General features: G+C 41.9%; 1 protein-coding gene across 1 annotated transcript in view; it reads right to left on the bottom strand.

Annotated features, from left to right (window-relative positions):
- PLXDC2 (plexin domain containing 2) overlaps positions 1-20,978 on the bottom strand; it is a 378,234-nt gene extending 357,256 nt beyond the window's left edge. Inside the window, exon 1 of the mRNA XM_014946652.1 lies at positions 20,921-20,978. The gene's annotated coding sequence lies outside the window, so the exon portion shown is untranslated. The remainder of the gene's footprint in view (positions 1-20,920) is intronic.
- Positions 20,979-20,984: the final 6 nt, after the last annotated feature.

Consider the following 20,984-nt stretch of genomic DNA (forward strand, 5'->3'; position numbering starts at 1 on the left):
TGAAGAATCCTGAGGAAGCTGGTAATACTTTGCTAAGGTAGAGCAACAAAGCTGCTTTGCTACTTACAACTACTTCTCACAAGATTCATTCTTTTCAGCAGATGGAAACCTGCAGTAAAAGACGGAGACTCGGGGCTGAAGAGGTCATAAAACTCTCAAGAGCAGGAAATTACAGAGGCATATCTGCCAATGTGGTCTATTTATGAAAAGTCATTAGGCGTTCCCAGTATCTTCAGTTCCTGCTTCCCCAAATAAGAGGACAGTACTTTAAGAGCAGCAAACTCAAATCACCTTGTTTCAATTTAAGTTTATACTTGCTATTTGTTTTTATATGCTAAGCATGTAAGGTATGCCAAACATAAAAAGTATCCACCTGCCACAGAGAAACCAATTAGAAGTATAAGTAAATAGGGGATTTTCTGCCTTGAAATTTGATCCTGCAGCCCATGGAGAGATTTGAAGCAGTAAATACCTACTACAGTATTGATACCACATGATCTGGCCTTTCTTTGAGCACGGGTTTTAGCCCCCAGTGCCAACAGCCTTTGAAGGTCCTGCACTGTTATGCCACAGCCCTGAGAATGAGGGAGAAGAAGTCACCAGCATCCCAAGAGCTGTGCCACACGCCGGTTGACTGGACCACGCTGTGGGACCACTGGAGAGCTCCCCAATCCTCATGTGCCTTCTCCTTCTTGGGCTCCAGGCAGCCCCAGTGAGCAGCTTGGACCCAGGCTCCTCCAGCAGGGCCAGCTATAAACCTTAATAAGCAAATCGTTACTGGAGCCACCGGGATGAGAAACAGTATGAGGTGCTAACAGAAATGAAAAGTTGAAAAGTAGAAGTAAACTTCAAGAAAAGATAATTACTAGATGCTCTTTGGAGTCTTCTACTGATTTATCATTCTGATTTGTACTAAGGATAAAAAGCATGATAAAATGCTGAAACCAGTGATCAAGCTAGGATAAAGAGGGTTGTGCTTTCCTGAATACATCACGTTGTATCAAGAAACGGAAGTAAAACTTGGAGTGGAATATACTCTTAGAACAGTAAATGGAATGGTACCTCCAGAAGTAAATACAGCAAGTGTTCCAAGTAATAGCCTTATTATAGAGACCATGAAAACCAATGCATAAGTAGGCAAATGAAGAAAAAGAAAACTTAGAGTATAACTGATACAGGGGTCTTGCCTTTAAATATTAAATATATAAATTAAATTTGATTAAACTAAATATAAACACGCAGGCATATACAGGTATATCTACACACACCCCTTCTATATGTACATTTATATATGAGGTTACACACTGATGACAGAATGACTTGCAATTAGGCACCAGTCAAAATGGGTTCATAAATACTATCAACACAGAAATCTACGATGTCCCGCAGCTCCTTCTAAATATTTTTAATTTATTTTGCATCTTTCCGACACAGCTGTGAAATTATATATGTCTTTAAATAATATTTAGCAGCAGGAAACAAAGACAACTGGGATCATAAGACATGGCAGCCCCTTGCACATCCAGCTCTGTTCTTCTGACACAGCCATGAAATTATACGTGTCTTTAAATAATATTTAGCAGCAGGAAACAAAAACAACTGGGATCATAAGACATGGCAGCCCCTTGCACATCCAGCTCTGTTCTTCCCAGACCAGCAGCTTCCCCCAAGCCAGTGAGAGCTGCAGAGCTGAGCTCTTCAGGAATCAACAAAAACAACTGGGATCATAAGACATGGCAGCCCCTTGCACATCCAGCTCTGTTCTTCCCAGACCAGCAGCTTCCCCCAAGCCAGTGAGAGCTGCAGAGCTGAGCTCTTCAGGAATCTCCCCAAAATGTTCAAGAAACACACATTCAAATGCCCTGGGAGTATATGGGACAACAGATCAGAAGTCATCGTGTCGAAATGTTCTTCAAGAAACACACATTAAAATGCCCTGGGAGTATATGGGACAACAGATCAGCAGTCATCGTGTCCAAAGACTGACTATTATCTTTTCTTTCTATTTTGATTTCAAGGACTGAAAGGCTGGGATTCCATTTGGTCCCGAGTGAAAGGCTTCCTAAGCTGCAGAACCTCCACATTACCTGCTATTATTAAAAGTGAATAGAAAATAAATTCACCCAAGCTACATGCAAAATATAATCTAGTACACTGTACATCTGGGAAGTGTTTAAGGAGATTGTGGGCATTTAGCTCTCACTGACATCAGTGCTAAATGCCCAAGATAAAGCACTTAGGGAACTGTACAATAACAGTCACAGAACTGCATGGTATAAGTGTAAGCTAATTTCATCTTATTAACTAAATTCTCATTTTTTTAGTTTTGCTGAGAGGGTTCTAAATGTATTGTGGTCATTGTAAAGCTAGGCATTCCAAGCTAAATGGAACACATGTTTCATGCAAGTTATTAAGCAAAGAATTAGAAAACTTTTAATGGGTTCTTTTTTTCCCTATAAATCTGCTCTAAATATTCAGACAATTGTATAACTTTCAAAATTGAGAAAATAATTTTACTTGATTACTTGATTAAATTTCCAAACCAGATGATTGTTCTTTAGAGAAAATAAAAACATCCAGCTGATGCATCTAATTTATAGCAGACCTTAAAATAAATCGTACAGGTCATTAATTTTATATTTCAAAAGGCCTATAAATGAGATTAAATGCTTGGTTGCATATATTGCACAAGGAAATTAACAGTTCATATTTGGCTGCCTTTTCCTGGTCATCATTTCTTTGGGAACAACTCTTCAGCAACTTGGCATATCTTTTTCAAGGTAAACTGAGCTGATGAATGATTTATATGTTTATTTCTAGGCTACACCCTATACAATCTTCAGATCAAGGAAAGAATCCAAAAAGTTGTTGTGCTGGACTCCACATCCTAAAGCATATGGGGTTCTTCTAGCACCAGAGATTAACTTTTGGAGTACCTCTGTTGCTGGTAAGTCCCAAAGTCAAGCACAGTCATAATTTCAAGTCAGTTTTTTGCTACCTGTGAATATATAGTGTAATTTAGTGAAAGACCAGGTACGTTCATGTGTAGGCCAGAAGAAGTCACATAGCTTTTCTGAGGCAGAAGAACTCACGCTCTTCGTGAAATGCAACTGAAGAAAGCATGTGGAAAAATGTCTGAGTAATGTAAGTATCCTTGGGCTGTGGCATTTCTCCAGATTTGTCCTCTTCAAGGAGATTCCTAGGGCCTTCATTAGCTCATTCACATAGCTGCAAGAGATGGTGAATGTAAGCCTAGACCCTTCTAGGTCACCACTTCTCTGACAAGCCTTTGCTCCAGGACAGCACGGATCCCTCCTTCTTCCTTTGGCCTCACATAATTTCCACTTCTACTTCTTGCTCATAGCATTGAAGGAAAAATTAAAAAGTAAGAAGATGGGAAAGAGGAGAACAGAACTGCAGGAAGGTTTTCAAAAAACTAAAATGGCAAATAACTACAATCTGTGACTGAAGTAATAACTTCACACAGAGGCGAGGTTTTCCTTTTGGTTTGGGGGGGAGTGCTTGCTCCTTTTGGTTTTGGGAGTTTTTTTGTAAAGTGCATATTAGTATCCCCATGGCAGCAAAACAGATTCCCTAATTACTTTAAGAGACTGCAGCTCTACTCAGCAGTAAGCTTGAATGGCATCCTGCAGCAACAGAGAGAGGAAAAATCTAGTCTTGGATTGCCAAATATTTAAATGGAAGTTAAAGAGTTGTTGGCAGGATGGTGGAGTTCTGACAGAAATTGTAAAGAACCTATCAGCTTGTGTTTTAGTGAGTAATTCTTGTATATTCAATTTTAAGTCTGTAGTTCCATCACTATGAAGTATACAGTGTCTGCTCTGAAGGTTAAACATGAAAACACAAATTAGAACTGTGAGATTTTTCTCTTGTGCCTACACCAAATTTGCTGTGTGTGATCTTGGCAAGTCATTCAATACTCCAGTGCTCCATTGGTAAAATGAAAATAAATAATAGCAGTTATTAGACATGGCAGTTTTGTGGCGAAATCCATCAGTCTTTACAAAGTACTTCAATATATGGCGATGATGAAACCTATAGAAAAGCTTATAAATAGTTATTTCAAAATTCAAAGCCATCCATCCTAAATCCACAAATGCTAACTAAAATATATTGCAGCATAAATATCAAGAGGGATGGGAGGGAGAAGAAGCACACGAGAACTTTAAATCATGAAATGCACATGAGATTTCTCAGTGTGTTCGTAGAATGATGGCTATTATTCTTGAAATGCCATATGGCTGGATAAATATCAACAGCAGGAATAGCTATAGTTCAATGAATTTTCTACTAATACTTTGGCAGGTGGGTATCAAAATCCCTAAGAGCGAGCAGAGATGCCTTGTTATTGATAAAAGCAAGTTGAGGGGGATGGGCATCCCTGAACCAGAAACATGTTTTAGGATTCCTGGGAAAGATGAAGACTGGAGCAATTTGCCTTGGCAAAGGAAGATAAATGATCTCTCATGTCAGTTAACAAGTTAAGGAAATACAGCCCACAATTGCAGAGGGATGCACAGTGAGAGCAGAACACATTCACGTTCAGCATCCCATTTATAATGAAGCCATTATTTTGGGTTATATCTTTGTGCTTTCTGCTGTGATTTGCAGTGCCACAATGATGGTCAGGGGATACTCTGTCAAGCTACAAGTTAAACCACTACTGCCACAGTACAGCTGTAAATATACGGAAAATTACCATAGGCCAAACGAACTCAGCCTGTACTTATCTTTATCATCATTGTTCATATTTTTTTCCTCTTTCCCCCCCTCAGAAAAGCATGTTTATGGGAGCACATAAAAAAAGTGGATCTTTGAAGAAGTGCTACAGACCAGAAGGGTCCCACAGTCTGCCTTCCTGGTCCGTCCTCCTCCCATCCTGCAATGCCTTGCTAAAACAGGTGTTCAGGAACGAAAAAGGAAGCTCCTGAATGCCTGGAAGCATACCCCAGCACAGACCCGACAAAAAGTCTTTTCATTCCTCAGATATTTTTTACAAGGCAGCCATTGATAAGAGCAGTCACCTGGCAGGGAGATACAGGTTGGGAACCTTCCTTTTCCAGTTTACCCGTCCTATATAATTAAGAAGTTTTTGACATTCCTAAAAACAGACAGTTCCTCCTTTCTGTAATTTTCAGGAGTACAGAATCAGAGAAAGTCTCTCTTCTTTTTTTTTTTTATTTCTTTTTAAAGACTGAAAAATAAACTGAATTAGAATACAAAATACAGTACTTTTCCTGGAAAGGACACTGCTTCCCTACAGAGCTTCTGAATATACCCTTCCCTATCTCTGCTTTATGGCTCCCTACAGATATAAATTAAAGGAGCAGAATATTTGTCCTCAAAGTAACCTATTTTATTTTAATCAACATGGATGTTTTGATCGCTTTCCTCTAGATTTCCAGGCTGAATAGTCCCACAGAATTAATACCGCTGCTGAAATGTATAGAGTGAACTGAATCAGGCCTTTCATTCCTGCCCAGCCAATATTCTGATAGCTCTCACAGGCAACCCATGGACTCTGCTCTGCTTGCTCCTCTTTTTCCCATTTCAGGAGCCTCAAGCCCACTGAAAGCCAACGCACTTCCTTTACTCTTAGAGTTAAGCCAATTACATTATCACAAATCATACGTAGATAATTCAAATATAAACATCAGCAGTGAAACAGGCAACCTTCCAGCCTCGAAATCCCAAATACCTTCAAAGAGTATAATGAACAACTCTGGGAAAAGCAGTATGTTTCTGGTACCAAGGTAAAAATCATTCCCATTCATTCCCTTCCTAGGAGTGTGCAAGCCACGCTCACTGCCCATGGGAAAGTGGTGTCTAGCTGCTCCGTGACCAAAGATCCCACATGGCAGTATTTCACATACACCAGGGGTTGTCGAGCACAGTACAGAATTAGAGGGAAGGCTTTGTGGGCTAAAAATTCTTTTCAAATTTGCCCATACTGCTCTTATGGGAATAAACTGTGGCTATGTTGAAGTACGTGAGGGCAGAATTTAACCCTTTTTTTTTTCCCCTAAATTAAGTTCTAGGTATAAAAGGCTCTATAAACATTTTAGCAACACCTACCAGCATGTTCTAAACAGCTTGGTGAAGTCTTTACATATGTACCTCTTTTCAAGCACATACCTCAGTCACGCTTTTAAGTGCTGTGCCAAATTGAGACTTGCAAGGGTAGCAACTATTTTTCTTTTTATGATTAATTTGCATCTTTCCTCTCTTTGCCTTCTCCTGCTTTATGGAAAACCTCAAAATGGACTTGAATTCTACTTAAAAGTTGAAAAAACTTTTCCCAGATCTCCAAACAATAGATTATTGGAAAAAGAGGGCCAACTGGCTGGCTCTACAACTTTACCAGCATCAGTCTCAAATCAGATAATTAGAGAGATGAAGTTGAAACTGCAGTGGATTTATGATGCTCAATAAAGCATGATTGGTCAGTGCAAGACACAAAAAAACACTGGACAATCTCCTTGGCCACAGAGTTTTTAAATTTTGGTAGCAATGCTGGCTTGGTATGCACCCCCACTAAGCTGTGCCATAAGCCAGCAGAAGAGGGATAAAATAATGAAATTCAAATACAGGCATAGGAGGGTCAAGGCTAAAGCTAGAAGAATTGGGTTTGTTTTACAGCCTACACTAACTAAAGCAAACTTATGCAGATAAAACTAAACATAACTTCCTATCCTGAAGACCTCACCTTCACATTATTATCTATGCCTGCCTGGGGAAAAAAATGTGTTTCATTAACATCTCTGGGTCATCCCTTGAAGCTAACAGGAATTCCGTTTATGCAAAGAGTAGAACAATAAAACATAAATTTGCATTCAAGAAGCAGCACGTAATAAGTGTTTACACTTAAATTTGATGTGAGCTGTGTGCTTCTCAGGCTCAGGCCACATTTCAGCCCCTTGGAGACAGATCATAAAATCTAAGTGAATAGTTAGCTTGTGCAGCTCCTAAATGTGTCTTGCACATCATCAAAAAAAAAATTAAAAAATCCTAATGCCCAGCTCTTAAATGGGAATGCAACATCCATGCTCTAGGGGATAGATTAGTCTCCCTAATGCTCTGCTGTTACCCACTACAAGACGATGGGGAGGTGGCAGTTGGTCTTCTCTGGAGCCTGAAAGATCCTTCACTCCACAAACTTTTTCAAGATCTACAATAACGCTGCAAAACTTATCACCACTGTTGCACATGACCTGGGACTTTCGGGCCAACTAAATTCCAAGGTCCAACATCAGAGAGAAATCTCCAACACCCGCAACTTTTTCAGTCCACTCATCTGTTGGATACCACTTGTATAAAGGTTTATTTACCAGTAGCAATGTACCTGCAGTACTAAATAAAAAAAAGTTTTCCAGAACTGAAGCCTAGAGATGGGAATGCAAGCCCAGGTATTCCAAAGCAAGGCCAAAGTATTCCAAAGCATAAACTCTGGGGTTCTGGTTTTTTTTTGGTGGTGGTGCTGTTCTGTTGTGTTGTTTTGGGTTGTTCGGTTTTTCTTCCCCCCCAAGCTGTACTAGTCAGGAAAAGATAATTTTAACCTATTTTCAAATTAAGGGGCGGGGGGGAAGAAGGAGAGAGGGGCGAATGCACGAACCATATACCTTGCAAGCAAATAACAGCTTTTTAAAATCTAATATTTTTTTTTAAAAAAAACCCTATCACTGTTTCTGCAGAACAACAACAACCAAAAAAAACCCCAAAACAAACAAAAAAAAAAAAAAACCCTATCACTGCTTCTGCAGAACAACAACAACCAAAAAAAACCCCAAAACAAACAAAAAACCACAACAACAACAAAACCACCATCAGTGATAAAATAGCAGACATTGAAAAGCACTGATTCTATTAGAAGATCTATACTAACAACAAAACCACCATCAGTGATAAAACAGCAGACACTGAAAAGCACTGATTCTATTAGAAGATCTATCAGTTTTCAGCCAGATACTTAAGTCTACAGGAAGCTTCAGCATGATTTATAGCATCAGAGGCACAGCATTCTACATCAACTCTGTATAAATACATGTGTTATACAGCATTTGTCAATAAACTTTCTACTTAAAGGTTTGTGAAGAATTCTGGAGTATTGGGTCCACTTCTGGGCCCCCCCAGTTCAAGAAGAACAGAGAACTACTGGAAAGAGTCCAGCAGAGAGCTACAAAGATGATCAAGGGAATGGAGCACCTCTCTTACAAGGAAAGGCTGAGGGACCTGGGTCTGTTTACCCTGGAGAAGAGAAGACTGAGGGAGGATCTCATCAATGCTTATAAATATCTCAAGGGTGTGTGTCAAGATGGGGTCAGGCTCTTCTTAGTGGTGCCTGGTGACAGGACAAGGGGCAACAGGCACAAGCTGGAGCACAGGAAGTTCTGTCTGAACATGAGGAAAAAACTTCTTTCCTGTGAGGGTGGCAGAGCCCTGGCAGAGGCTGCCCAGGGAGGTGGTGGAGTCTCCTTCTCTGGAGACATTCAAAACCCGCCTGGACATGTTCCTGTTCAGCCTGCTCTGGGTGGACCTGCTCTGGCAGGGGGGGTTGGACTAGATGATCTCCGAAGGTCCCTTCCAACCCCTACAATTCTGTGATATACTACCAGTAAAAGCTGCTATTATATTTGTGCAGTAAAATATTAGTACTCTACATCTTAAAATGCGCATTTTTCTGAGGAAGATAAACTTTTTAAACAGTCAAAAAAATTGAGTCAGCAGTGCTGCAAACTGATTGCTTTGGAAATCTTACTTCTGACTAGTAATTACTGAATCTGGGTTATTATTCTCAAAGTTTAACTATGGGAAAAATAATTTTACAGTTCGTGAAACACAATTCTCTTCTCTCCAAGAACTCTACGGCAAAACAAAATAGATTGGGACATAGTCCTTCCAAATCGTCAAAGTGCCAACTAGCAGAAATCTGACCCAGTATTTGTCTATCCTTCAGACACACTTGAGTTTAGGAAAGAAACTTACTGTAATAGACTATAAAATGTGGCAGCTCTGGACCTGCTGTATAAACAGCTGAGCGACACATCCTTTTCCTGTTACAAGCCTGAGTGGGGAGAGCAACATCAGAAACGGCAAAATCTACAGCAGTCCCAAACTAAGCCTTCTTGTCTCTGCACTGATCAGAGCCCTTAGTCAACTCTAATCTGGATTTTTTTTTTTTCCATGATAGATAGACAAAGGTTATTTGATCAAAGATCTGACTGGGATTTATAAGCTTAGATAAGGGAATTCAGGGATGAGAACGAAGAGAGAAATTACAGCCCTGAATTTGGTGAAGCAAGAGGAAACTGGAAAGATAACTGGGCTATTGCAGAAGAAAGCAACTCATACACCCCAAGACATGAACGACACATCTTTAACTTTGGCAAAATAGTCATATTTTCTAAACCACCCTCCTATTTGTAAAATTAGGATATTACCTTACATCTACAAGGTCTGCCATGAGTAAGAATTTGAAGTGCACAGCTACAGTGATTATGGGAATAATTGAGAAAGGTGTAAGACGAGTGTGGTCTGCAAACAGCGACGGAGAATTCAAGTGCACAAATTTCATGCTGACAAGTGATGGGAATCAAAGTCTGGGGCTGAACCTCAGAGAGGAGCTAAACAAAGTTAGGAACACAAGCTGGATTCAAGCCCAGATTAAGACACAATGTTAAAGGAGTAAAATTAGTCCAAAGAGCTAAAATAACACAAATTAATATTCATGGAAAAGAAAAGAAAAAGGCAAAACCCGCCCCCCCCAAAACCACAATCCACAATTAAGTACAAAGTTTGACCTTGGTATGCCACAACTGCGAATCCTCAGGCTTCTCAGCTGAGGTAGAATATAAACCTGCCTCCTTTTAAACACAAGAACTCTTCTCGGGATGTATACATAAAGAGGCTGACAAAAGATAATGGTAGTTCCTTTTCCCTATTCCAACTGACAAGTTCAGTGTAAGAAGAGCTGTTTTGCAGGTCATTTATGCTATTCTAGCAAATGACTCTGAATTGAAACAAAACAAGTATTACCAACTCTTCAATAAACTTCCATGCAATCATGCATGCAAGAAAACAGAAGCTGAAAAAGCAAAGTACATTAGGTCAAAAAGACAAACAGAAAAACAGGCTAAGCAAAAACAGTTAAAGAAAGACAAGCTTTCACACAAAGCATACTAAAATTAAAAATTCATTGCTATTGTAGAAACTTAAACTGTTGTCAATGCCCTTGTTGTCTTCTGTGGCACGTTATACTTGTGGCTGCTGCTATTTTACCATATGCCTGAAGACTTTTATGGGGAAGATGGGCAAATTAGGCAGGAGTGTCAACCTGCTTGAGGGTAGAAAGACTTTGCAGAGGGAGCTGGACAAGCTGGATCAATGGGCCAAGGCCAATGGGATGAGGTTCAACAAGGCCAAGTGCCGGGTTCCACACTTGAGTCACAACAACCCCATGGAGCAATACAAGCTTGGGGAAGAATGGCTGGAGCTGCCTGGCAGAAAAGGACCTGTGCGTGTTGGCGGACAATCGACTGAACATGAGCCAGCAGTGTGCCCAGGTGGCCAAGAAGGCCACCAGCATCCTGGCCTGTGTCAGGAACAGCATGGGAAGGACTCGGGAGGTGATTGTCCCCCTGTACTGGGCACTGGTGAGGCTCCACCTCGAGTACTGTGTCCAGTTTTGAGCCCCTTCCCACAAAAAAGACATTGAGGTGCTGGAGCAGGTCCAGAGAAGGGCAACGAAGATGGTGAGGGGTCTGGAGAACAAGTCTTATGAGGAGAGCTGGGGTTGTTCAGTCTGGAGAAAAGGAGGCTGAGGGGAGACCTTATTGCTCTCTACAGCTCCCTGAAAGAAGGTTGTAGAGAGGTGGGGGTCGGTCTCTTCTTCCAAGACACAGGTGACAGGACAAGAGGAAATGGCCTCAAGTTGCACCAGGGGAGGTTCAGATTGGATATTAGGAAAAATTTTGACACTGAAAGGCTTATTAAGCCTTGGAATGGGCTGCCCAGGGAAGTGGTTGAGGCACCATCCCTGGAGGTATTTAAAAGACGGGTTGACATAGTGCTTAGAGACATGGTTTAGTGATGGTTTTTATCAGTTAGGTTGATGGTTGGACTAGAGGATCTTAAAAGTCTCTTCCAACCTAGGCGATTCTATGATTCTGTGATTCTAAGAGCATTACTGGTAGCCTGTGGTGCATGGGGGCACATGGAACAGACACCCATGACACAGCTTCTTATCCCAGGCAAAGATGTGATGACCAAGGGGGTCCCTTTTAGCTAAGTGGTTCTAGAAAAGAAATTGTTTGGACAACTTACTACTACTATTATTTTATTTGTGCATTGGAAAGATGGAAATGCCTTCAGCAGCTTGCAGTATTAGAAGTGAAATGAGAAGGTCTGGGAAGGGTAAATACATTAATATTAGCAAAACTGGCAGCAATTATGTTTTTCCTTAGCTTGATGTTTAAATAGAGGAAGGGCCCTTTGGATTTTTGTGGTTGAGTGCAAGCACGAAAAGCTGTGTACTTCCACAGTGTACAACTACAAATTTCAACTATTTATTATGCAAATTATGCAAGACTTAACTAAGAAGATTGCATTACATACACTTTACTCATAAAACTGTTTTTATAAAAAATGAATAACAGATGTAATGAAAAGTAAATGGAAACCAGAACTGACGATAATCTATAATGGTAATTCACCCTACCCGTTTTCTTTGTTTTGAGACTACAACTTAGATCAGTATATATATGCTTAAATAGAAACCAGTAATAAATTGTGTTGATATTGAGGTCAGATTTCTGCAGTACACCAAACGTTAAGCTGCCAGTCCATAAATGCTTTCACGGCAAATAAACCATAAATCTATTATCTTTACAGCAGCTGCAATCTGGAAAATGTGTTCTCTTTTAATTTAGTTGCCTCATGAATATCATATTAACCAAGAAGCAACCTGAATGAGAAATATGTTATAAAGTAAAAAAAAAAACCAACCAACAAACCTAACTGGATGATCAAGATGACTTTTTTTTCAGCCATTCCCTCCTTTCCTGTCATCAAATAAAAGTAAGGATTCTACAAGATAAAATGGTCTGTTCTTGTAGGGATTACAGCACGTAGCTAAATTCTCAACAACAATAAGTCTCATCTAGAGATGACTAGAAAGTTAATTTCCCACCCCAAATCAAAATTTTGATCTTGTTTTGATTAAAAGTCAATGTTTGCTGCAGAATATGAAATCAAATACACACACACACACATAAACTCCAAAACAAAGTGCTTATACATCCTAATATAATAATTTTAATCTGAAAGTCAAAATGAAAAAACGGAAATGAGACATTTTATCATCATCAAAATAAGAAACTCAAAATTACTTGTTTTGACACTTCCCAGTTGAAATATTTGACAAGAGCATGTCAAATCTGACATGGTTTTTCAATTTCAACTAGTTGTTTCTTTGAACATTCTGTGACTAAGCCTATATAACACCTGGTAGTATTAAAGAGAAGCCAGGTATTCTACTTTTCCAGAGTTTTTATGTTGTTGTAAGAGGATTTAGAATGCTCAGAGGTTTAAAAACACTACATTCGTTCTCTTCAATTTTATTCTCACCTCCCCTACCTCTTCCAAAATGCAATCTTTTCTCTCTCTCTTTTAACTCTCGCTTGACAAACGAGAGCAAGTCTGATGCATCCCACCTCGTGCACGGCCACATGAACTACTGACACAGTGCAAGTGAGGAGGAAGCAATCTCCAAAGCAGGCAGTAAGGGCAAGGAGGAGATGAAGGATGAGACAGAAGAGCCTAGGAACTCTGAAACCAATTCTGCCATGAAAGGATTCCTAACAGAGGGCCTTGGGTCTATATCTCAGGGTGACCGAGGTTGAATTGCAAATACATACTGGCTGGCTTGCAGATTGAAAAGCAGAGTTACAAACACCCACACAGGAAAGCAGAAACATGCAGCTGGAGAATATCATGGAGCAACTGTATTAATAAAGACTCATGCTGGCTCCCAGTTCTCTATGGAGGCCAAGATAGCATTTTCCAATGGATTTTTAGTTCAACTGCTGACTCATCAAAAGAATAACCTGCATAGTGATGAACTCCCTTAACACTTCCCCCTTCGGAAAAACACTGATTTTACAATACATGACACTTGCCTTTTACAGTCAGCCTCCTAACAACTCTGGTGAAGAAAAAAGCTGTAATTATTCGGCTCAGATGCAGCACTGCCCATTTAATATTTACAGGATTCACAGTATCACCAAAGGGAAAAATGAAAAAAAAAAAAAAAAAGAAAAAAGGTAATGCTTGAATAGAAGAAAAAATTAAATACAACTTAAAGTGCTTATTACTAGATAACCACCGCATCCTATTCTGCTACTAAATGCAAATTAAAATCCCAACAGAATCTGCTTTACTAACTACAGTAGTTAAGGAAAGCTGCAGTAAAAACTGTAAATGGCATTGCATCCCCGAAACATAAGCAGCCCTTCGACACAGTTCAATTACATCTACAAAGAAAAGGAACAGAGCTCCTAACATCAGCTATGAAACAACATATACTTGAAATATTACCAGAGATAGGTTAAAAGGAAAAGTTTTTATATTCCATTTGTGGAAATCTCCCTATTCAAGTCAAAGATTTTTTTACTCAGTAAGATTTTTTTACTCAGTAAAGTGACATGAGTCACATGAGTAAAGTGATGCTTGCCTAAAGTCCAAAAAAGTCACCATGAGAATATATTAAAAGAAAAAAAATTATCTGCTTATAACGGAACCTAGGCAGTGTTCATATTAGAAGATAAAAGTTCTAAAACAAGCAAGAATAAAATCTGATTTTAAAAGCTTTATTTCATCACATAAGAACTCTAACTGAAGCAGCATTTTAAATGTCTTTACCTTGTCTGCAGCCAGAAAAAGCATATGTTAAAATCACATTAAAGATACATATATCATTGATAAATGCAAGGAAGAGGCCTCAAGCTAAGACGGCACTTGAATTCATGCTTGTGTTTTATCTAGCTGCTGAGTTCAAGGTGAACCCTTGTGTACTTAAAGCTACCCACACAGCATGGTTCAAGAGAGCTGGGTGAGACCTTGAAAGGTCACATTGTCCAGCCATTGACTCCAAGGCAGGAACAGCTGCCTCTCTGGACAGAATGACATTTTGGACATACGTCTGGGAGTGCTGGTGGATGAGAGGATGCCCATGAGCCAGCAATGTGCCTTCGTGGCCAAGAAGGCCAATGGCATCCTGGGGTGCATCAAGAAGAGTGTGACCAGCAGGTCAAGAGAGGTCATCCTGCCCCTCCTCTCTGCCCTGGGGAGCCCTCTCTGCCCCATCTGGAGCACTGGGTCCAGTTCTGGGCTCCCCAGTTCCAGAAGGACAGGGAACTGCTGGAGAGGGTACAGCAGAGGGCTACAAAGATGATGAGGGACCTGGAACATCTCCCTTACGAGGAAAGGCTGAGGGACTTGGGACTTTTAGTCTGGAGAAGGGAAGACTGCGGGGGAATCTGATCAATGCCTATAAACACTTAAAGAGAGGGTGTCAAGAGAATGAGGCCGGTCTTTTTTCAGTGGTGCCCAGGGACAGGACAAGAGGAAATGGGCACAAACGTGAACGTAGGAAGTTCCACCTAAACATGAGGACGAACTTCTTTCCTTTGAGGGTGGCAGAGCCCTGGCAGAGGCTGCCCAGGGAGGTGCTGGAGTCTCCTTCTCTGGAGGCATTCAAACCCACCTGGACACTTTCCTGTGGGACCTGCTCTGGCAGGCAGTTGGACCAGATGATCTCCAGAGGTCCCTTCCAACCCCATATCATTCAGTGATTCTGTTGATCTAATCTGCTTCAGAGATGAAGACTAGTCAGAGTTAATTTGCTCTACCAGCCTGAACATTTACAAGTCTGCCTTGCTGCAATGTAAGTCATTACTGGTTGCTCAGGAAAAGTTATTCCTTCCTTCCCTGTGGAAGCCTTTTACACACTCTAAGGTTGTTACCATGTCACCTCTTAGTTTAGTTCTCTCTAGCAATGTTCTTTCCTTTTTTCTTTTTTTTTAATAAGACACTCCTCAACTAGCCTGCATATTTCATAAAGTGCAGTGCTTGAAACCAGAGGGAATATTTCTGTTGGGATCTTACCATTGTCAATTAGATCAGATGCATCACTCTTGTGATGTCTTGTATCTATCTTCATATTAATCTTTACATTTCTCTTGACGTGTCATCCCACCAAGATGTTTGCTACTTTTGAAACGGTGTGTTCAAGTGTTATGCCTGACCCTGGATCTGGCCTAGGAACCCGCTCCATTTGCCCATTTCTGAGGAAAAAAAGGTTTGTCCGAATCCAACTTGAAAACACACTCCTACGTGCTGCCTTTGGTCAAGGGACATGAAAATATTACACAAGCTGCTTCAAGCCCAGAATTTACAAGGACACTTAGCACAACTGATTGCTCAATGTTGACTGCAAGGAGTGCTAATTGAAGCTATGTTTATTAGATGGATGAGGAAAAAGAAGAGGAGGAAGGGGAGGAAGTGTTCCATGATGAGACACAGCACCCAGAACTCACAAACGTTACCTCAGGGCAATGTTTTATGCTCATTTGTCAGAAGCCACAAACAAAAACAAAACCCACGTGCACTTAGCATGGTTCCTCCGCATACTTCTCCATGCAAAGTAATCTCCTGGGTTCTTCCAGTTCCTGCTGTGATTATGCAATTCTCTAGTTTAGTAAATACGACATCTGCCAATTGCACCGCATTAACAGTCCCAGCTCAGCCCTCATCAAACCTAATAGCTGGATATAATTTCACACTGCTGGCAAGCTTGCAACCATTTCCTTGTACTAGATGAGAAATGCTCCTGTCAAATTACCTTTCCTTCACTCCGTAGAAAGCCCCCAGCACTTGCTTACCTTAACTACTGCCTTCTCAAATTGCTTCGGTGTTCGTTTTCCTCGGGAAGCATGAGCCCACACGGGGAATTCAAAACACACTCACACCAGTTACATCGACTGTGCTCTCAGCCCATGAGGCTGCGGCCTCAATAGGCTTTGAAACTGGGGCTGCTAAAGAGCTTTCTTCTCGCCTGTGCCTTCAAGGTTCTAAGCAGCACTGCTCAGTGCTTCAGACAGTCCAATGATACCACAATGACTTTTATCAAAAGAGTCAAACGGTGCTTTTATTTTTTTTTTTACTTTTTTTTTAAAATAAAATAAAACTTTTTTATTCCCTTCGTGGAGGCAACCAGTAGGATTCAACCGAGCATCTTTCTTGTGTGATAACTGTCTTTAGCATAATTCAAAGCACAGCAACTTCTGGGGCATTGCTGCACAGTAGCCCTGCAGGAAACACAAGCTTCAGGTCCAACCCTCCTCCTCCTGCAATCTGTGCAGGTGCAGGGATCTGCAGCGCTGTTGCACCAGAAACATGCCAAAAAGTCCTTAATAAATGTGCTAACTCAACATAGGTCTGGGACTGTTTTACAGGGATCTGCAGCGCTGTTGCACCAGAAACATGCCAAAAAGTCCTTAATAAATGTGCTAACTCAACATAGGTCTGGGACTGTTTTACTCGGTGGGTCCCTCTCATCACCTGACATTATGAATTCCCTCCTCTACCTCCTTCACAGTCTCAGGAGTCTCTTCCCCTAAAGGGAACAGCCCTACTGAACTGCAGATTGTTTTACAGGAATCCAGTATTCAGCATGGCAGTAAACAATTTTGCTTTAAATGGCCTGTACGCAGTGTAAATAAATTGTTGCCCAGAACAAAATAACTTTTCAAACTATAAAGACCTTTTCCTCATTTTCTACATTTTTTTTTACAGTGTAGAGAGCTGGTGTCCCTGTTATTTACCATCAACTCCAAGTTAAGTGTGAGACAAAACCTAGAGTCTGAGTCAAGTGTTTGCTTGTTTTAAGTGCCTGTGTGAGGATGTAAACTCTGAGGAGGAGTATTTACAGCCAAACAAAACAGTTTTCCCCAAGGGATTTTTAAACCTTCAGTGAACTACAAGTATTGATCTTACTCTAAAATTGTGGAAATGAGTTTCTGTGAAATGGAATTTAATACTTAAGTCAACCTTATCATCGTCTTAATTTACCCACTATTTACTAGTAATATTTCAAACCATGCATTCAGAGGAAATGAAAATGGCAAAAAAGCACAAAAAATAAAAGTAAGAACGAGGATGAAAGTCAAAAAAGATTACTCCTTCAGAGGGAATTCTTAGTGAAATACATGAGATACATAAATAGGATTTACTCTTAAATGTCACTAAGATCCTCTAACCCAACTGTCCCCATTTACACATCATGTATGGAAAAAAAAATAATAAACACGTAATTTTGAATGCAAAGAGAAAAAATACACATGTTGTCTAATACTGTATTTCTTTCAATATTTCTATGATAAAAGCTGAAGGTCCTAATGTGTAACGAGGAAAGTTTGGCTTCAGCTGTTTGGTTGGTTTGTTGGTTTTTGGGTTGTTTTTTTTTTTTGGGGGGGGGGGGGTGTTTGTTTGTTTTTTGTTTGGTGGTTGTTTCTTTTAACAGAGTAAAGCTCGGGCAATACAGAGAAAGTGACTATTTCAGCAGTAGATAAATGCTGGATAAACACTACTTAATAGTAGTTTATCCCATAAAAATAATTCTACCCCTCTCTGAATGCTGATGCCCGGAGACAGCAACAGTCCGATGAATATAAATTATACCAGCATTCTGGAATATACTTTGACAAAAGAAAAATTACAATAACAGCCTTCTTACTTTGACTGATGGCGTTGGCAAAAGAATGTAACATATCCAAGGCTTCTTGTGGCAGCGCTTCCAACAAGCAGCGCGCCCTCACTTGAACAACCGAGGGCTTTAATTGTGCACACTTCCAAAAGATCATTCCATTCAGTGCACGAAATTCACGTCCTATTCCGTTTGGTTATTGCGAGAGACGCAGATGCACACAAAGCTTGGGTTTAAGAACCTGCATCCTTGATTTTTACAGCCTTACAGCATCCTGCGCGGCCGCCGCTGTGCCCTCTGGCGGGGACAGCCCCGCTCCCTCCAGCGCTGCCTCACACCTTGGGCACAAAACCCCTGGATTTTAACAAACAGCCAAGAGGCAGCCAGACAGGTTCCGGCATGCCTAAAAAAAATCATCTGACTTGAATTGATCTGACCTGGTTTTACCCAGCAAGGTAATTTTGAGAAGCTGGTAAAAAAAAAAAAAAAATTAAAAAAAAAAAAAATTAAAAAATGCCTGTGTGGTTTTTTTTCTGTCTCTGTTGGAATCCCTTGGGTTGCATCCCCAGAAATCCCCTCCTGGCTCTAGCTCTGCCAAGGCACGCTAAACATTTGTGTTTCTTGATACTGTTATTTCCTTCAGTTTCAATAAGGTGTTTCGCTGCTGAGTATTCAAAGAATGTGTCAAAACAGCCTCCTTTTAAGAATTTGCAGCTACTTCAAAGATTTATTTTTTACTTTAATTCTTCAAAGGTTTTATATGTGAGCTACCTGAGGTATACAGTAGATGCTAAACAGAGTAAAACTTTGAAACTGCACTTTTTATTTTGACTCACAGAGCCTGATGTTAAGCTTCCCTGGCTTTACATAATTATCCTCCTCTTAGTGATTAGACACAGTCCCTCATTGCATTTTTCCCAAAGAAGAGCAGAATTAAAGAAAAAAAAAATTAATTATGAAAACATGTTAAATACAGCTCTGATTATGTTAATGACATTTAATTATTGCCGTCATAATACACTTCTTAACCAAGAGGGAAGGAAAAGACACGGCAATTATAAACATCTAGCTGTCAAAACTGACATCAGATTGTCCATCTTACTAGCTGAAGAACACAATCACTTGGCATATTTTCTCCAGAAAGTGTTAAATATCAAAATAATATTTGCCCGATTATAAACCCCTTGATACTTCATATCACATTCAGGAAGACATATGACATTAATAAACCATTTACGGATAAGCAAGCTGTTTGTATATCTTCTATTTAGCAGCTCCTGATGCAGACATTGATGACTACTACAACTTAATAGCCTAAATTAGCGGTATGCAGCAATTATTTGCCAACCGCTAAATTATCTCTCATTTAGTCAGCACTGACATTTTGTTTTTCCAGACACCATAGCTGGAAGGTTAATAAACTTTGTGAGCTCAGTCCACTGCCACACAATATAGTCATTTTCTTTTCCTAGTCCCACCACCACACTTCATTTTCCTGTATAACTAACATTCACAAACACCAACCTTTGCTGCCTACAGCCCCGAGAGCAGCAGCCTGAATTTTGCAGCACCACATGAAAAGTCTCCTCCTGTTTTTTTTTTTTTTCTTTTTTCCCTTTGGCCCCGGGTGACATGTGAGCCCCAGCAACCTGCTGAGCCACCTTGTCACTGAGCAATTCCCAAAGCCAGCCGCAGGCCCCTGCCTGGGAAAATCCCCGCTCCCTCTGGCACATTCTCTCACCAGACACTGCAAATAACTCCCCGGTTCCCCCTTGTTGGGGTCAGTTAACGCTGTGACCACAAAACTCTTCACATTTGTATCAAACCCTTTAGAAAAGAAATGAAAAGAAGAAGGGGCAAATTCTGTTGCACCGGTGGAGGCCGGCGGACACACTTCATCTGATCCTAATCTGGCTGGTATTTCGAATATAAAGGCCCAGCTTTTTGAAAATATGCATGAAGCTAGAAGCTGCTACGGCAAGGTGCCCTGACACGCAAACCCCACAACTTTCCTCACTCGGTCCTTAAATCTCTATCCGCAAACGCACCCAGCTTCTGTGGAAGCTTCTGTGGGAGCTTCCCTGAGGCAGCTTTTCCCTCCACAGCACAGGGATACAGAAGGATATCAAAAGGGAACCCCTTGCTGTAGGAAACGGTGGCCCGTAGAAAGCACCACAGGTGCTGTGTGTCAGGCATTAACAGGTGTCTCCAAGAAGGTCTGACAAGGGGACCCTCACACCATCACCAGCAAACTTGGTCAACGCAGGAGACATTCCAAACCCGCCTTGGACACACGCTCCTGTGCAACCTGCTCTGGGTGGACCTGCTTTGGAGGAAGGGGGGGTCGGACTGGACCTATCTCCGGGGGTCCCTTCCAACCCCATGGGATTCTGTCAACACAAGGGAGCCTCTCGCTCCTTCCGACGGGTTCTCACGGGAGCCCCCCGTGAGGGAGCCTCCTTCCCCCGATGGGAAGGGGGGGCTTCCTTCCATCATCTCACCCCTTCTCCCACCGCCTGGTTTCCAGGGAATGCTGCGAGCTTCCCGGGGAGGGGGGAGAGTGCCCGCTGGCTCTCCCGGGCAGCATCTGCAGGAAAACTTTGCCTCCCCTTCCACGGGGGAGCCCCGCCGTGGACGGGGGGCAGGCTGCCGGGCCGCCCCGGGCTCCGGGGGCGCCTCTCTCCCCGTCCCTCCCTCCCTTCCCGGTGCTGGAGCGGGAGCCCTTCGCCTTCGGGAGCCCCTGGTCCAGAGCTGGGAAGGGAGACTCCGGGGAAGGGGCCGGGGAGAGGAACAGCACCGTCTCCCGGCGCCGGTGAGGGCAGATTTATACAGGGAGGAAAGTCCCGAATTCTCATTAAAATACGAAGTAACCGGAGAGGGAAAAAGGGGGGGAAAGCCGGGACGGCGGCCGCCCCCAGGCTTCTCTGGGAGGGGGGAGCCAACCCCCAAAATACCGTTTGCCTTCTCCGAGTCTCCACAGAGCCCCGCTACCAGAACCCGTACCGAGGGGGTACCCGTACCGAGGGGGTACCCGTACCGAGGGGGTCCGGGGGCCCGGTTCCCCCCCCCTCCTTTCCCGTTCCCGGCCGTTCTGCCCCCGGTCCCCCCGCCCCGCCCCGGCCAGGTACCGGCCCCGCTTACCGTGGCTCTGCCTCGGCGTCTCCCCGCCGGCGAGCTGGCAGCGCTCGCTCAGGCACTGGAAAAG

The sequence above is a fragment of the Calidris pugnax genome, unplaced genomic scaffold, assembly GCF_001431845.1.
Source record: "Calidris pugnax isolate Ruff unplaced genomic scaffold, ASM143184v1 scaffold19, whole genome shotgun sequence".
Taxonomy (NCBI): Eukaryota; Metazoa; Chordata; class Aves; order Charadriiformes; family Scolopacidae; genus Calidris; species Calidris pugnax.